The sequence below is a fragment of the Dunckerocampus dactyliophorus genome, chromosome 4 (genome assembly GCF_027744805.1).
Source record: "Dunckerocampus dactyliophorus isolate RoL2022-P2 chromosome 4, RoL_Ddac_1.1, whole genome shotgun sequence".
Lineage (NCBI taxonomy): Eukaryota > Metazoa > Chordata > Actinopteri > Syngnathiformes > Syngnathidae > Dunckerocampus > Dunckerocampus dactyliophorus.
This window is the reverse complement of record NC_072822.1, coordinates 32,276,225-32,293,285: the sequence shown is the minus strand read 5'-3', so window position 1 is coordinate 32,293,285 and position 17,061 is coordinate 32,276,225. Positions and strand designations below refer to the sequence as shown.

The following is a 17,061-nucleotide window of genomic DNA, read 5'->3' as shown; positions in this document are numbered from 1 at the left end:
AAATGGCTCGGTCCAGGTCTAAAAGAACGTTTCTTTTGGGGGTAAAAACAGAGCTGATCAATAAAAGCAAAGGTAAAATCACAGCTTTTATGATTAAAACCTTTCCTTCCAGGGTCAGCTGTCTCAGTCCCCAAAACCCCAGTCTTTGCCTAACTTTCCCTACCACGTCGCCCCAATTTGTTTCACCTCCCCCGTCCTTGCCAAATTTAATTCCCAGTATTTTTTGGTCAGTCTGTGTCACAGTCAGGGGAAGTCCCGTCTTCTCCGATTCCGTCCAGGGTCCATAAAACTGGGCTTGGGTCTTTTCTCTATTGAGTTTTGACCCAGAGGCCCGTCCATAAAAGTCAGTCAGGTCCAGTGCTCTTTTAACAGATAAAATATCCGTGCATAAAATGTTCAAATCGTCCATATATAAAATACATTTTGGTACGAGTCCCCCTGGAATAGTCGCCCCTTTAATCCATCTGTCCCTTCTCAAAATCTGTGCCAGAGGTTCTATACATAAAACATACAGGAGGGCAGATAACGGGCATCCCTGACGGACACCGCAGTTAATTTGGACTGCTTTTGTCAGATTCCCGTTTACCACAAATTTGCTGGTAATATCCCGGTACAGCAGTCCCACCCACGCTACGAATCTTTCCGGAAAACCCATTCTTTGCAGTACCCTGAAAAGGTACTGGTGCGAGACCCGATCAAAGGCTTTCTCAAAGTCTAAATTTAGGACTACTAACCGAATGTTTCTGTCTCTCGCAAGACAGATGGTGTCACGAATCAGCATGAGGCTGTCTGTGATCTTCCTCCCTGGGATGGCACAGGTTTGATCCGGGTCAATCAAGTCATCTAAAAACATGGACATACGTGTCGCTAAAAGTTTACTAAAAATTTTGCAGTCACAGTTTAAAAGGGTAATAGGTCTCCAATTTTTAAGATCGGTCTTGTCTTTTGTCTTATAAAGGAGTGTCACTATCCCTACTCTAAAACTGTCAGGTAGTCGGCTACTTTGTTCAAATTCCTTAAAAACAGCGAGTAACTCTGGTGCTAAAATATCCCAAAAAGTTAAATAAAATTCCAAGGGGAGCCCATCCTCACCTGGGGACTTCCCCTTCTTAAAAGCCACGACGCATTTATTTAACTCTTTGAGAGTAAAATCCTGTTTTAAAAGCACATTTTCGCTCACTGATTTTTCAATAAAACCTAAAACTTCTAAAATAGCTTCAGGCTTTGTATTTTTAGTTGCATAGAGTTCTTGATAAAAGCGTTCTATTGTTTCATTTATTTCAGTTGTTGTTTCCACTATGCGCCCTTCTTTATTTTGTAATTTTAAAATACCTCCTGGCTTGCTTAGGATTTTTTTAAAGAAATAGCGGGTGCATTTTTCCCCTTCTTCTATTTCTTTTTCCTTGCTCCTTAAGATAACACCTTTACTTTTGATTTTTGCTAGAGTAGCCATTTCATTTTTTACCTGCTTGATTTCTTCCTTGAAATTCAGCCCTTTTAGTGTTAAGTTAAAATAACGTTGTAAGCGTTTTTGCAGTCCTATCATGTATCTTTTTTCTTTGTAAGATTTTTTCCGTCCTGCTTGTTGAAAGAAAAGCCGGGTCCTTAACTTCACCATTTCCCACCACTGTGCTCGTGAAACATGCAAGTCTTGAAGGGTCTGCCAGTCCTTGAACCGCTCCCTGTACTGACTGACCAAGTCTTGATCTTCCAGCAGGGAGCAATTCAGTTTCCACGGACCTCTTCCCACTACCACACCCGAGGGGAGTGAGAGAGTGCAGGAGAGAATCAGGTGATCAGAGAAAAAGACAGGGGTCAATCTAGCATCAGTAGGTGGCCAATCCCGTGTGAATATGTAATCTATGCGAGAGGCTCTGGTGCTGTCGCCACTGAACCAGGTGAAGCCCTCCTCTCTAGGATGCATGGCTTTATAACAATCGTGCAGTTTGAAATCCCTACTCATGGCTTGTAATAAAACCGATGTTTTATCAACTTTAAAATCTTCTCCCGCCCCCCTTCTGTCTTTCCTGCTTAAAATGCAATTAAAATCCCCCCCCACCACTATAGGTACCCGGCCTAACATGTGGAACTGCAAGTTTTCTAAAAAATCATACCTTTCATTTTTTTCGTTAAAACCATAAATATTTAAGAGGTTAAAATCCTGTCCCATAAAAGTCAAGTGTGCTGATAGTGCTCGTCCCTCTCTCACCACGGTGCTCCCCTTCACCGTAACGTGGGGGTTGTTGATTAAAATGGCCACTCCGTCATTTTTGTTCTCATTTGACCCGCTCCATAAGGATGTTTGTGGCCACATTTCCTCCCACTGTTTGTAGCTTTTTAAAAAGGGTAAACCACATTCTTGTAATAGAAACACATCTGACTTAAAAGTTTGAAGGAAGGATAAAACACTCTGAGCTCTAACTTTCGACTTCACACTTCTCACATTGATGGTGGAGAAGGTGAGAGTCACAAGTATGATTTTTTTTTTTTTTTTAAAACCAATAAACAACTAAAAGGGCCTAAAAAAATAAATAAATAAATAAATGAATAAAAAAACAACTTAAAATTTAAACTGTGACTAAGAAATATCTTGTGAATGAAGCTCCTCCTTCACTCCAGTTGGTGAGGGCTGGAGGGGGAGGGGCTCCCTTCCCTGTCGGCGTCTGGGTGTCGGTCTTTCCTGGAGTCTATCATTCAAAGTCCTTTTCGCCCTTGGGGTTGACTGCAAAACGATATTTAAAAAGGACAGTTCATTTGGTGAGCCTGAGGGGAAGACCCGCGGCTCCTCCATAGAACTGTCTGAGAGGACCTCTGGCCTTCCCCTCTTTTCTGATAATAGAGAGGAGTCAGAAGACAGCTCTGAAGCAAGTCTTTTGGCCTTTTGGGCATTTGGAATGGTGTCTTCTTCCACACTCTCTGATATTTCTTGGCTGCTGTCCAGGTGAGTGCACCCCTCACTTGGCAACAGGCCACTTTGAGTCGTGGTTTCCTGGGCTTCTGTAGGCTCCGCCCTCTCTCCCGCCTCACCTGATTCCTCTCCTCCAATCACAGGTTTTGGCGGGAGATTTGAATTTTCAACAGTTTCAGAGGCCTTTTGGGCCCTCACATTTTCCTCTCCTATTTCCTCATTTTGTTTTCCTTTCCCAGCCTTCAGCTTGTTGGCAAATGATTTTGGGCAGTCTCTGAAGAGATGATTTGAATCTCCACAGAGGTTGCACCTTCTGCCATTGGTACATTGTTCAAAAGTGTGACCAATTTCTCTACATTTTCGACACACAGTCTGCTGACATGCCTCTGCCAGGTGCCCGTGCTCTCCACACTTGCGGCAGAGCTTGGGCTGACCCTGGTAGTGTATGTAGCCTCGGTTTTCTCCCAGAACTATCATCGATGGGAGATGTTTCAGGCCCTGGAAGCCCTGAGGGTCCTGCCATTGTTGGATGGGGACCCTCCAGGCACAATTCCAGATGCCGTCTTCGTCTCTCACCTTCATAGCCTGGCCTTTAACCGTGCAATATCTTCCCAGCCAAAAACAAATGTCGTCTGCGGTCACTGTCTCATTAAACATTCGGACAATAACAGTTTTAGCAGCATTGTCAGTCAGTTTTTCCACATTGAACACAGACAACTGGGGTTTAGCATCCTCATACCTTTGCCAAAAATCTCTCAGAGTTGCAGCAGACTGAAAACTTACATCAAAGCCTTTGTGAAAAGGCAGTGTCAAAATGCAATTCAGATCTTCCGGTTTGAATTTCAGGGTCTGTTGGATGATTTTCCGGGAAAAGTCCAGTCTGGACATTCCAACTTCTTCACCATCCACTTGCTTGAGTGTAAAACGCACGCTGTGGTGCCTCCGCATACCGGCATGGCTAGCCGACATGATGGAGGCACCACCAGCTAAAATGAAAAAAAGTATGCAATAAATACAATTAAAACAACAGATAAATAACTAAAAACCAATTAGAAAAAATTTACTTACCTTTAGTTGCTGTGAAAACAATAAAGTTATAATGCACTGTAAAGTGCCAAGAATGTCCTCCCAATGACTGGCAGAATCCTATGCCACAAAAGCATACAATTCCCCACCCGTAGGAGGTGACCGCAGTCTTAGCCAAAAGGCCGAGAAGCGATAGCATTGAAAGCTCAGAGGGGAGCATGTCATTTCTGACAAAACAAGCTAAAGTCCCGGTTGCACACACTGACTCACGACGACCTCAAACGTCAACACGCTGTTAGATGTAGTTACATATAGGCGCCTCTCTTGGCACATGTTAGATAGTGTGACCGGAGCAGACTTGTGGACTCGCTGTATCTTTTCACTCGGCCTTGGCTTTTCTTTTCCACACCCTTTTGCACACTCATTATCGAGCGGCTCCAAGCAGCTAAGACCACCGGGGCACACATAGAGGCATAGGACAGGAGGTAAAAGCTAGGTAAAAGACGTCTGACCAGAAGTGCCTCGGACTTGCTCCTGCACCCGCTTAGAAGACGAGTCCCCGCAGCTGTGTATCATTCTTCCTGGTGCATTCAACTGTTGAAATTGAGCTATCGTTTCCGAGACTTATTTGGAAGCACGAAAGATAACGAACCAAAGACTTTTGATGCCAAACGACAACCCCGCGCGCACATTGTAAACAATAAAAAGATGCACCTGTGTTGTTTTGCAGCCATAATATGAAACCAGTGTTTCGTGACCCATTCGTTATTGAAGCTCATGCGGTGCACGTCGGTCTATGCATGAAGCGGCAATAAACTGATTTTACTCAGCCACATCAGAATAGTCCTCGGTAAGCACACAATGGAGGCCACAGTCCAATGTGAATATGTTTGAAACAGTGACGTGGACTCAGTACTCCAGTCTCCCCGTGGAATGCCTGCAGCAACTGGACTATGCCACTTGCTGTCGCTGTCTTTGCTCAGCATGAAGCCACAAGAGTGGAATGTGCAACACAGCCTCACTCTTTGACATAACGAGAGTACTGTCCTTATTAATCCTATCGCCAGTATGAGCAACTACAAAAGTATTTCAGTGTCATTTGGCTTGTGCATGTGATCGCGGGAGAGCGCCGACGCGGCATAATACAGAACGCATTCCCATAATGCATTGCTCCGGCGTCAGAAGATTGCGTGGAAACTAGCTGCGGCACTCAAACTTCTGGCTAATGAAGTAACAACTCTGGTAACAACAATGTCACATTTCCTTTGTCTGTTGCCCTTCACTTTTGCTCTACTTTCTGACATTTGGACCGCAGAGACGGCGGCGTCAGGGGAAAGATGTGAAGGCGAGACGCCACCGGGAAGTGTCCAGAAGGCCAGAGCGTCCAAAATCACAAGGCCGGTCGTGGCTGTAGGAGGTGCCTCCGAACGTGTGGCGTCCGTCGAGCGCAAGGGCAGATGCTGAACTTGGACACAGGTCCAGTGCGTGTGTTTGTTGTGAAGCAGCCGATGACACCACCACTTAGCATGCTGCGTGTGTGAGAGTCTCGTCTGAGTGAGACTCGTCCAACTCATACTTACCTGGCAGGGGAGATACCATGATCAAGAAGGTGGTTCACCCAGGGCGAGGCTCAGCCATTGCACATGGGTTGAGCTGACCCCTGCGAATTCCCCAAATGTGGGAATCTCGACTGCATAATTTGTGATAGTGGGGGACTGCGTTCGCGCTCTCCCCTGATGGCGTGTTTAAAACAACTTGCAGGTGCAGTCTTGCGCAAAGCTTCTGGGCTTGCGGCCACATCCCCGTTTGCGCAAGAGCGGGGAATGACGAGCCCAGAACTTCCAACGCCTACTGGGAAGGTCTGTACGACCACGGATGACAACCACCCAGCAATAAGGCTCGCCTGCACTCAGGCGGGAAAAGTGAAATAAGAATTTCTCCAGTAGCATTCTCAACCGGACAGAGAAAGCTGTGTCGGCCAAGTGAACTCAACTTTACCGGCACACCGGAACCGCTCCCCACAGTGGACCTCAACACAGCAACCAATTCGGTCGTCGGAAACAACCATCGACCTGAAGCCGAAGCAGATCAAATTGCTGTCGTTCTCGTCAGCAGCCTTCCCAGCGCCATGGTAACTGCTTCCGATCTTCCTGTCTTGGAGGAAGGAAGGAAAGTAAGGAAAGCAGCGAGACCCTTGAAGAAGAACCATGACACGGCGAGCTTACCAGGAGACAAGGGAAGATGCAGAGTCATCCTCAAAACCGCAGCTCGCAAGGCCAACCTAACGGCTCTGCTCGGTGACGACACTGAACACGAACGACCGAAGAGCAATCCCACCGGTGAATACAAGAAGATCACGGAATGTCTTCAGAGGCCGGGAAAAAAGAGGACGGTGTAGAGTGTCACACGTGCTACCTACCGCCTGCATCCCGGAGAAGTCACACCTTGCATTTACGGACTGCCCAAAATTCACAAGGCGGGAGGTCCACTCAGGCCTGTTGCCAGCAGATTCGACTCTTCCACGGTCAGTATTGCCAAATACCCAGCCACCATTCTGGCCCCACTGCTTGGCAGTACCCCACCCCATGTCCACAGCTCCACAGACTTCACTAATGAGATTCAGACCCTCAGGTTATCTCCGGAAGAGACCCTGGTATGAGTCGACATCACCTCCCCGTTTACACCTATCTCCACCACTGCAGCAATAGACACTGGCAGAAGAAGGGCAACAGTAGCACTCCAGCCTCCAAGACACAAGCAACCTCACTCCAGAGCAAGTATATGATTTCCTGCAAATGTGCCTTAAGGGCACATGCTTGCAATTCCGTATGTGTTTCTACAGGCCAAGACATGGCTCTGCCGTGGGCTCACCGCTCTCAGCCATTGTGGCTATCGTGTACATGGAAGACGTGGAAAGAAAACTACGGGGATCCTGCACAGGAACTAAAGACAGCCACTGCTTCCGATGTGTGGATGACACGCGGGTTTGCCAATCTTCGGACTGTGAAGTGCGGCCGGGGATGGATGGAAGCCTCAACATTGAGGTCTACGGTAAACCTACCCGCGCTGGCCCGTTCCTACACTTGTACCGCCTTCGCACACTGGAACCCAAGCTAGGAGCTGTCAGAGCCGCAAACAACAGAGCAGAAAATAGCCCTAACCGAAGGAGCAGACACGCATTTTACAGGCTCTAACCACCTGTGGCTATCCCAAAGTGGCTCTATGTCAAATCCAGCAAAGGAAGGGCCACGACACCTGACCGCGAGAAGCAAAACAGAGGGCGGAAAGCCGCGGTCCCTTACTTGGTTGGTTTGTCGAGGAAACTCGGAAGGCTTCCACCAGACGAGACCATTTTGTCAGATTCCACCCAGCTGTCGATCACTGCGACACCCGCTGGCCCCTGGGAAGTGCGCAAGAGACCCGAGTATCAGGAGCCGGTGGAAGAGTGCAGGAGGCATGGCCGGAGAACACGCTGCTTTATGCATTGTGCTCCCTTTGTAAGGTGTTGATGCTGCTGGGAAGGCAAAGAGGGTCCACGGAGGGCGCAGACACTGTCGCAGGGCATATTTTCCACAGCGTACCGCCACCTGCTCGGGTGGCACCAAACATAAACACTTTCATTGGTCTTTGGTGAGCATCGCACGGTATCGGGCAAAACATGCCGGATGCTGTCAAACGACCTGCGTGAAGCTGCCTTTGCTGTCAACATGAGAAGGAGAAGTGCACCGCTCCCGGAGATACTGCAATACCAGGTCGATGCGTGGAGCGGACGGCGCAAGCCCCGAGCTCAGCTCCCTGTCCCAAAAAGCAATTTAATATTTGGTCCCCAGATAGGAGACATATCAGATATTAAACTGATAAGAACAGATACTACACTTGATCTTAGCCAAAAGGCCGAGAAGCGATAGCATTGAAAGCTCAGAGGGGAGCATGTCATTTCTGACAAAACAAGCTAAAGTCCCGGTTGCACACACTGACTCACGACGACCTCAAACGTCAACACGCTGTTAGATGTAGTTACATATAGGCGCCTCTCTTGGCACATGTTAGATAGTGTGACCGGAGCAGACTTGTGGACTCGCTGTATCTTTTCACTCGGCCTTGGCTTTTCTTTTCCACACCCTTTTGCACACTCATTATCGAGCGGCTCCAAGCAGCTAAGACCACCGGGGCACACATAGAGGCATAGGACAGGAGGTAAAAGCTAGGTAAAAGACGTCTGACCAGAAGTGCCTCGGACTTGCTCCTGCACCCGCTTAGAAGACGAGTCCCCGCAGCTGTGTATCATTCTTCCTGGTGCATTCAACTGTTGAAATTGAGCTATCGTTTCCGAGACTTATTTGGAAGCACGAAAGATAACGAACCAAAGACTTTTGATGCCAAACGACAACCCCGCGCGCACATTGTAAACAATAAAAAGATGCACCTGTGTTGTTTTGCAGCCATAATATCAAACCAGTGTTTCGTGACCCATTCGTTATTGAAGCTCATGCGGTGCACGTCGGTCTATGCATGAAGCGGCAATAAACTGATTTTACTCAGCCACATCAGAATAGTCCTCGGTAAGCACACAATGGAGGCCACAGTCCAATGTGAATATGTTTGAAACAGTGACGTGGACTCAGTACTCCAGTCTCCCCGTGGAATGCCTGCAGCAACTGGACTATGCCACTTGCTGTCGCTGTCTTTGCTCAGCATGAAGCCACAAGAGTGGAATGTGCAACACAGCCTCACTCTTTGACATAACGAGAGTACTGTCCTTATTAATCCTATCGCCAGTATGAGCAACTACAAAAGTATTTCAGTGTCATTTGGCTTGTGCATGTGATCGCGGGAGAGCGCCGACGCGGCATAATACAGAACGCATTCCCATAATGCATTGCTCCGGCGTCAGAAGATTGCGTGGAAACTAGCTGCGGCACTCAAACTTCTGGCTAATGAAGTAACAACTCTGGTAACAACAATGTCACATTTCCTTTGTCTGTTGCCCTTCACTTTTGCTCTACTTTCTGACATTTGGACCGCAGAGACGGCGGCGTCAGGGGAAAGATGTGAAGGCGAGACGCCACCGGGAAGTGTCCAGAAGGCCAGAGCGTCCAAAATCACAAGGCCGGTCGTGGCTGTAGGAGGTGCCTCCGAACGTGTGGCGTCCGTCGAGCGCAAGGGCAGATGCTGAACTTGGACACAGGTCCAGTGCGATGTGTTTGTTGTGAAGCAGCCGATGACACCACCACTTAGCATGCTGCGTGTGTGAGAGTCTCGTCTGAGTGAGACTCGTCCAACTCATACTTACCTGGCAGGGGAGATACCATGATCAAGAAGGTGGTTCACCCAGGGCGAGGCTCAGCCATTGCACATGGGTTGAGCTGACCCCTGCGAATTCCCCAAATGTGGGAATCTCGACTGCATAATTTGTGATAGTGGGGGACTGCGTTCGCGCTCTCCCCTGATGGCGTGTTTAAAACAACTTGCAGGTGCAGTCTTGCGCAAAGCTTCTGGGCTTGCGGCCACATCCCCGTTTGCGCAAGAGCGGGGAATGACGAGCCCAGAACTTCCAACGCCTACTGGGAAGGTCTGTACGACCACGGATGACAACCACCCAGCAATAAGGCTCGCCTGCACTCAGGCGGGAAAAGTGAAATAAGAATTTCTCCAGTAGCATTCTCACCCGGACAGAGAAAGCTGTGTCGGCCAAGTGAACTCAACTTTACCGGCACACCGGAACCGCTCCCCACAGTGGACCTCAACACAGCAACCAATTCGGTCGTCGGAAACAACCATCGACCTGAAGCCGAAGCAGATCAAATTGCTGTCGTTCTCGTCAGCAGCCTTCCCAGCGCCATGGTAACTGCTTCCGATCTTCCTGTCTTGGAGGAAGGAAGGAAAGTAAGGAAAGCAGCGAGACCCTTGAAGAAGAACCATGACACGGCGAGCTTACCAGGAGACAAGGGAAGATGCAGAGTCATCCTCAAAACCGCAGCTCGCAAGGCCAACCTAACGGCTCTGCTCGGTGACGACACTGAACACGAACGACCGAAGAGCAATCCCACCGGTGAATACAAGAAGATCACGGAATGTCTTCAGAGGCCGGGAAAAAAGAGGACGGTGTAGAGTGTCACACGTGCTACCTACCGCCTGCATCCCGGAGAAGTCACACCTTGCATTTACGGACTGCCCAAAATTCACAAGGCGGGAGGTCCACTCAGGCCTGTTGCCAGCAGATTCGACTCTTCCACGGTCAGTATTGCCAAATACCCAGCCACCATTCTGGCCCCACTGCTTGGCAGTACCCCACCCCATGTCCACAGCTCCACAGACTTCACTAATGAGATTCAGACCCTCAGGTTATCTCCGGAAGAGACCCTGGTATGAGTCGACATCACCTCCCCGTTTACACCTATCTCCACCACTGCAGCAATAGACACTGGCAGAAGAAGGGCAACAGTAGCACTCCAGCCTCCAAGACACAAGCAACCTCACTCCAGAGCAAGTATATGATTTCCTGCAAATGTGCCTTAAGGGCACATGCTTGCAATTCCGTATGTGTTTCTACAGGCCAAGACATGGCTCTGCCGTGGGCTCACCGCTCTCAGCCATTGTGGCTATCGTGTACATGGAAGACGTGGAAAGAAAACTACGGGGATCCTGCACAGGAACTAAAGACAGCCACTGCTTCCGATGTGTGGATGACACGCGGGTTTGCCAATCTTCGGACTGTGAAGTGCGGCCGGGGATGGATGGAAGCCTCAACATTGAGGTCTACGGTAAACCTACCCGCGCTGGCCCGTTCCTACACTTGTACCGCCTTCGCACACTGGAACCCAAGCTAGGAGCTGTCAGAGCCGCAAACAACAGAGCAGAAAATAGCCCTAACCGAAGGAGCAGACACGCATTTTACAGGCTCTAACCACCTGTGGCTATCCCAAAGTGGCTCTATGTCAAATCCAGCAAAGGAAGGGCCACGACACCTGACCGCGAGAAGCAAAACAGAGGGCGGAAAGCCGCGGTCCCTTACTTGGTTGGTTTGTCGAGGAAACTCGGAAGGCTTCCACCAGACGAGACCATTTTGTCAGATTCCACCCAGCTGTCGATCACTGCGACACCCGCTGGCCCCTGGGAAGTGCGCAAGAGACCCGAGTATCAGGAGCCGGTGGAAGAGTGCAGGAGGCATGGCCGGAGAACACGCTGCTTTATGCATTGTGCTCCCTTTGTAAGGTGTTGATGCTGCTGGGAAGGCAAAGAGGGTCCACGGAGGGCGCAGACACTGTCGCAGGGCATATTTTCCACAGCGTACCGCCACCTGCTCGGGTGGCACCAAACGTAAACACTTTCATTGGTCTTTGGTGAGCATCGCACGGTATCGGGCAAAACATGCCGGATGCTGTCAAACGACCTGCGTGAAGCTGCCTTTGCTGTCAACATGAGAAGGAGAAGTGCACCGCTCCCGGAGATACTGCAATACCAGGTCGATGCGTGGAGCGGACGGCGCAAGCCCCGAGCTCAGCTCCCTGTCCCAAAAAGCAATTTAATATTTGGTCCCCAGATAGAAGACATATCAGATATTAAACTGATAAGAACAGATACTACACTTGATCTTAACCAAAAGGCCGAGAAGCGATAGCATTGAAAGCTCAGAGGGGAGCATGTCATTTCTGACAAAACAAGCTAAAGTCCCGGTTGCACACACTGACTCACGACGACCTCAAACGTCAACACGCTGTTAGATGTAGTTACATATAGGCGCCTCTCTTGGCACATGTTAGATAGTGTGACCGGAGCAGACTTGTGGACTCGCTGTATCTTTTCACTCGGCCTTGGCTTTTCTTTTCCACACCCTTTTGCACACTCATTATCGAGCGGCTCCAAGCAGCTAAGACCACCGGGGCACACATAGAGGCATAGGACAGGAGGTAAAAGCTAGGTAAAAGACGTCTGACCAGAAGTGCCTCGGACTTGCTCCTGCACCCGCTTAGAAGACGAGTCCCCGCAGCTGTGTATCATTCTTCCTGGTGCATTCAACTGTTGAAATTGAGCTATCGTTTCCGAGACTTATTTGGAAGCACGAAAGATAACGAACCAAAGACTTTTGATGCCAAACGACAACCCCGCGCGCACATTGTAAACAATAAAAAGATGCACCTGTGTTGTTTTGCAGCCATAATATCAAACCAGTGTTTCGTGACCCATTCGTTATTGAAGCTCATGCGGTGCACGTCGGTCTATGCATGAAGCGGCAATAAACTGATTTTACTCAGCCACATCAGAATAGTCCTCGGTAAGCACACAATGGAGGCCACAGTCCAATGTGAATATGTTTGAAACAGTGACGTGGACTCAGTACTCCAGTCTCCCCGTGGAATGCCTGCAGCAACTGGACTATGCCACTTGCTGTCGCTGTCTTTGCTCAGCATGAAGCCACAAGAGTGGAATGTGCAACACAGCCTCACTCTTTGACATAACGAGAGTACTGTCCTTATTAATCCTATCGCCAGTATGAGCAACTACAAAAGTATTTCAGTGTCATTTGGCTTGTGCATGTGATCGCGGGAGAGCGCCGACGCGGCATAATACAGAACGCATTCCCATAATGCATTGCTCCGGCGTCAGAAGATTGCGTGGAAACTAGCTGCGGCACTCAAACTTCTGGCTAATGAAGTAACAACTCTGGTAACAACAATGTCACATTTCCTTTGTCTGTTGCCCTTCACTTTTGCTCTACTTTCTGACATTTGGACCGCAGAGACGGCGGCGTCAGGGGAAAGATGTGAAGGCGAGACGCCACCGGGAAGTGTCCAGAAGGCCAGAGCGTCCAAAATCACAAGGCCGGTCGTGGCTGTAGGAGGTGCCTCCGAACGTGTGGCGTCCGTCGAGCGCAAGGGCAGATGCTGAACTTGGACACAGGTCCAGTGCGTGTGTTTGTTGTGAAGCAGCCGATGACACCACCACTTAGCATGCTGCGTGTGTGAGAGTCTCGTCTGAGTGAGACTCGTCCAACTCATACTTACCTGGCAGGGGAGATACCATGATCAAGAAGGTGGTTCACCCAGGGCGAGGCTCAGCCATTGCACATGGGTTGAGCTGACCCCTGCGAATTCCCCAAATGTGGGAATCTCGACTGCATAATTTGTGATAGTGGGGGACTGCGTTCGCGCTCTCCCCTGATGGCGTGTTTAAAACAACTTGCAGGTGCAGTCTTGCGCAAAGCTTCTGGGCTTGCGGCCACATCCCCGTTTGCGCAAGAGCGGGGAATGACGAGCCCAGAACTTCCAACGCCTACTGGGAAGGTCTGTACGACCACGGATGACAACCACCCAGCAATAAGGCTCGCCTGCACTCAGGCGGGAAAAGTGAAATAAGAATTTCTCCAGTAGCATTCTCACCCGGACAGAGAAAGCTGTGTCGGCCAAGTGAACTCAACTTTACCGGCACACCGGAACCGCTCCCCACAGTGGACCTCAACACAGCAACCAATTCGGTCGTCGGAAACAACCATCGACCTGAAGCCGAAGCAGATCAAATTGCTGTCGTTCTCGTCAGCAGCCTTCCCAGCGCCATGGTAACTGCTTCCGATCTTCCTGTCTTGGAGGAAGGAAGGAAAGTAAGGAAAGCAGCGAGACCCTTGAAGAAGAACCATGACACGGCGAGCTTACCAGGAGACAAGGGAAGATGCAGAGTCATCCTCAAAACCGCAGCTCGCAAGGCCAACCTAACGGCTCTGCTCGGTGACGACACTGAACACGAACGACCGAAGAGCAATCCCACCGGTGAATACAAGAAGATCACGGAATGTCTTCAGAGGACGGGAAAAAAGAGGACGGTGTAGAGTGTCACACGTGCTACCTACCGCCTGCATCCCGGAGAAGTCACACCTTGCATTTACGGACTGCCCAAAATTCACAAGGCGGGAGGTCCACTCAGGCCTGTTGCCAGCAGATTCGACTCTTCCACGGTCAGTATTGCCAAATACCCAGCCACCATTCTGGCCCCACTGCTTGGCAGTACCCCACCCCATGTCCACAGCTCCACAGACTTCACTAATGAGATTCAGACCCTCAGGTTATCTCCGGAAGAGACCCTGGTATGAGTCGACATCACCTCCCCGTTTACACCTATCTCCACCACTGCAGCAATAGACACTGGCAGAAGAAGGGCAACAGTAGCACTCCAGCCTCCAAGACACAAGCAACCTCACTCCAGAGCAAGTATATGATTTCCTGCAAATGTGCCTTAAGGGCACATGCTTGCAATTCCGTATGTGTTTCTACAGGCCAAGACATGGCTCTGCCGTGGGCTCACCGCTCTCAGCCGTTGTGGCTATCGTGTACATGGAAGACGTGGAAAGAAAACTACGGGGATCCTGCACAGGAACTAAAGACAGCCACTGCTTCCGATGTGTGGATGACACGCGGGTTTGCCAATCTTCGGACTGTGAAGTGCGGCCGGGGATGGATGGAAGCCTCAACATTGAGGTCTACGGTAAACCTACCCGCGCTGGCCCGTTCCTACGCTTGTACCGCCTTCGCACACTGGAACCCAAGCTAGGAGCTGTCAGAGCCGCAAACAACAGAGCAGAAAATAGCCCTAACCGAAGGAGCAGACACGCATTTTACAGGCTCTAACCACCTGTGGCTATCCCAAAGTGGCTCTATGTCAAATCCAGCAAAGGAAGGGCCACGACACCTGACCGCGAGAAGCAAAACAGAGGGCGGAAAGCCGCGGTCCCTTACTTGGTTGGTTTGTCGAGGAAACTCGGAAGGCTTCCACCAGACGAGACCATTTTGTCAGATTCCACCCAGCTGTCGATCACTGCGACACCCGCTGGCCCCTGGGAAGTGCGCAAGAGACCCGAGTATCAGGAGCCGGTGGAAGAGTGCAGGAGGCATGGCCGGAGAACACGCTGCTTTATGCATTGTGCTCCCTTTGTAAGGTGTTGATGCTGCTGGGAAGGCAAAGAGGGTCCACGGAGGGCGCAGACACTGTCGCAGGGCATATTTTCCACAGCGTACCGCCACCTGCTCGGGTGGCACCAAACGTAAACACTTTCATTGGTCTTTGGTGAGCATCGCACGGTATCGGGCAAAACATGCCGGATGCTGTCAAACGACCTGCGTGAAGCTGCCTTTGCTGTCAACATGAGAAGGAGAAGTGCACCGCTCCCGGAGATACTGCAATACCAGGTCGATGCGTGGAGCGGATGGCGCAAGCCCCGAGCTCAGCTCCCTGTCCCAAAAAGCAATTTAATATTTGGTCCCCAGATAGGAGACATATCAGATATTAAACTGATAAGAACAGATACTACACTTGATCTTAGCCAAAAGGCCGAGAAGCGATAGCATTGAAAGCTCAGAGGGGAGCATGTCATTTCTGACAAAACAAGCTAAAGTCCCGGTTGCACACACTGACTCACGACGACCTCAAACGTCAACACGCTGTTAGATGTAGTTACATATAGGCGCCTCTCTTGGCACATGTTAGATAGTGTGACCGGAGCAGACTTGTGGACTCGCTGTATCTTTTCACTCGGCCTTGGCTTTTCTTTTCCACACCCTTTTGCACACTCATTATCGAGCGGCTCCAAGCAGCTAAGACCACCGGGGCACACATAGAGGCATAGGACAGGAGGTAAAAGCTAGGTAAAAGACGTCTGACCAGAAGTGCCTCGGACTTGCTCCTGCACCCGCTTAGAAGACGAGTCCCCGCAGCTGTGTATCATTCTTCCTGGTGCATTCAACTGTTGAAATTGAGCTATCGTTTCCGAGACTTATTTGGAAGCACGAAAGATAACGAACCAAAGACTTTTGATGCCAAACGACAACCCCGCGTGCACATTGTAAACAATAAAAAGATGCACCTGTGTTGTTTTGCAGCCATAATATCAAACCAGTGTTTCGTGACCCATTCGTTATTGAAGCTCATGCGGTGCACGTCGGTCTATGCATGAAGCGGCAATAAACTGATTTTACTCAGCCACATCAGAATAGTCCTCGGTAAGCACACAATGGAGGCCACAGTCCAATGTGAATATGTTTGAAACAGTGACGTGGACTCAGTACTCCAGTCTCCCCGTGGAATGCCTGCAGCAACTGGACTATGCCACTTGCTGTCGCTGTCTTTGCTCAGCATGAAGCCACAAGAGTGGAATGTGCAACACAGCCTCACTCTTTGACATAACGAGAGTACTGTCCTTATTAATCCTATCGCCAGTATGAGCAACTACAAAAGTATTTCAGTGTCATTTGGCTTGTGCATGTGATCGCGGGAGAGCGCCGACGCGGCATAATACAGAACGCATTCCCATAATGCATTGCTCCGGCGTCAGAAGATTGCGTGGAAACTAGCTGCGGCACTCAAACTTCTGGCTAATGAAGTAACAACTCTGGTAACAACAATGTCACATTTCCTTTGTCTGTTGCCCTTCACTTTTGCTCTACTTTCTGACATTTGGACCGCAGAGACGGCGGCGTCAGGGGAAAGATGTGAAGGCGAGACGCCACCGGGAAGTGTCCAGAAGGCCAGAGCGTCCAAAATCACAAGGCCGGTCGTGGCTGTAGGAGGTGCCTCCGAACGTGTGGCGTCCGTCGAGCGCAAGGGCAGATGCTGAACTTGGACACAGGTCCAGTGCGTGTGTTTGTTGTGAAGCAGCCGATGACACCACCACTTAGCATGCTGCGTGTGTGAGAGTCTCGTCTGAGTGAGACTCGTCCAACTCATACTTACCTGGCAGGGGAGATACCATGATCAAGAAGGTGGTTCACCCAGGGCGAGGCTCAGCCATTGCACATGGGTTGAGCTGACCCCTGCGAATTCCCCAAATGTGGGAATCTCGACTGCATAATTTGTGATAGTGGGGGACTGCGTTCGCGCTCTCCCCTGATGGCGTGTTTAAAACAACTTGCAGGTGCAGTCTTGCGCAAAGCTTCTGGGCTTGCGGCCACATCCCCGTTTGCGCAAGAGCGGGGAATGACGAGCCCAGAACTTCCAACGCCTACTGGGAAGGTCTGTACGACCACGGATGACAACCACCCAGCAATAAGGCTCGCCTGCACTCAGGCGGGAAAAGTGAAATAAGAATTTCTCCAGTAGCATTCTCACCCGGACAGAGAAAGCTGTGTCGGCCAAGTGAACTC

The 17,061-nt window shown here is 50.0% G+C and overlaps 7 non-coding genes across 7 annotated transcripts; 4 read left to right on the top strand and 3 right to left on the bottom strand.

The window, feature by feature from the left end:
* The first annotated feature begins 5,506 nt into the window (after positions 1-5,506).
* On the top strand, positions 5,507-5,670 carry LOC129180689 (U1 spliceosomal RNA). The gene has a single exon (XR_008570285.1). It is a non-coding gene; the product is annotated as a U1 spliceosomal RNA (small nuclear RNA).
* Positions 5,671-7,649: 1,979 nt separating this feature from the next.
* LOC129180592 (U2 spliceosomal RNA) lies at positions 7,650-7,840 on the bottom strand. Its single transcript, XR_008570220.1, has one exon. It is a non-coding gene; the product is annotated as a U2 spliceosomal RNA (small nuclear RNA).
* Positions 7,841-9,219: 1,379 nt separating this feature from the next.
* Positions 9,220-9,383, top strand: LOC129180688 (U1 spliceosomal RNA). Its single transcript, XR_008570284.1, has one exon. It is a non-coding gene; the product is annotated as a U1 spliceosomal RNA (small nuclear RNA).
* Positions 9,384-11,362: 1,979 nt separating this feature from the next.
* On the bottom strand, positions 11,363-11,553 carry LOC129180633 (U2 spliceosomal RNA). The gene has a single exon (XR_008570258.1). It is a non-coding gene; the product is annotated as a U2 spliceosomal RNA (small nuclear RNA).
* Positions 11,554-12,931: 1,378 nt separating this feature from the next.
* On the top strand, positions 12,932-13,095 carry LOC129180687 (U1 spliceosomal RNA). The gene has a single exon (XR_008570283.1). It is a non-coding gene; the product is annotated as a U1 spliceosomal RNA (small nuclear RNA).
* Positions 13,096-15,074: 1,979 nt separating this feature from the next.
* On the bottom strand, positions 15,075-15,265 carry LOC129180573 (U2 spliceosomal RNA). The gene has a single exon (XR_008570201.1). It is a non-coding gene; the product is annotated as a U2 spliceosomal RNA (small nuclear RNA).
* Positions 15,266-16,643: 1,378 nt separating this feature from the next.
* LOC129180686 (U1 spliceosomal RNA) lies at positions 16,644-16,807 on the top strand. The gene has a single exon (XR_008570282.1). It is a non-coding gene; the product is annotated as a U1 spliceosomal RNA (small nuclear RNA).
* Positions 16,808-17,061: the final 254 nt, after the last annotated feature.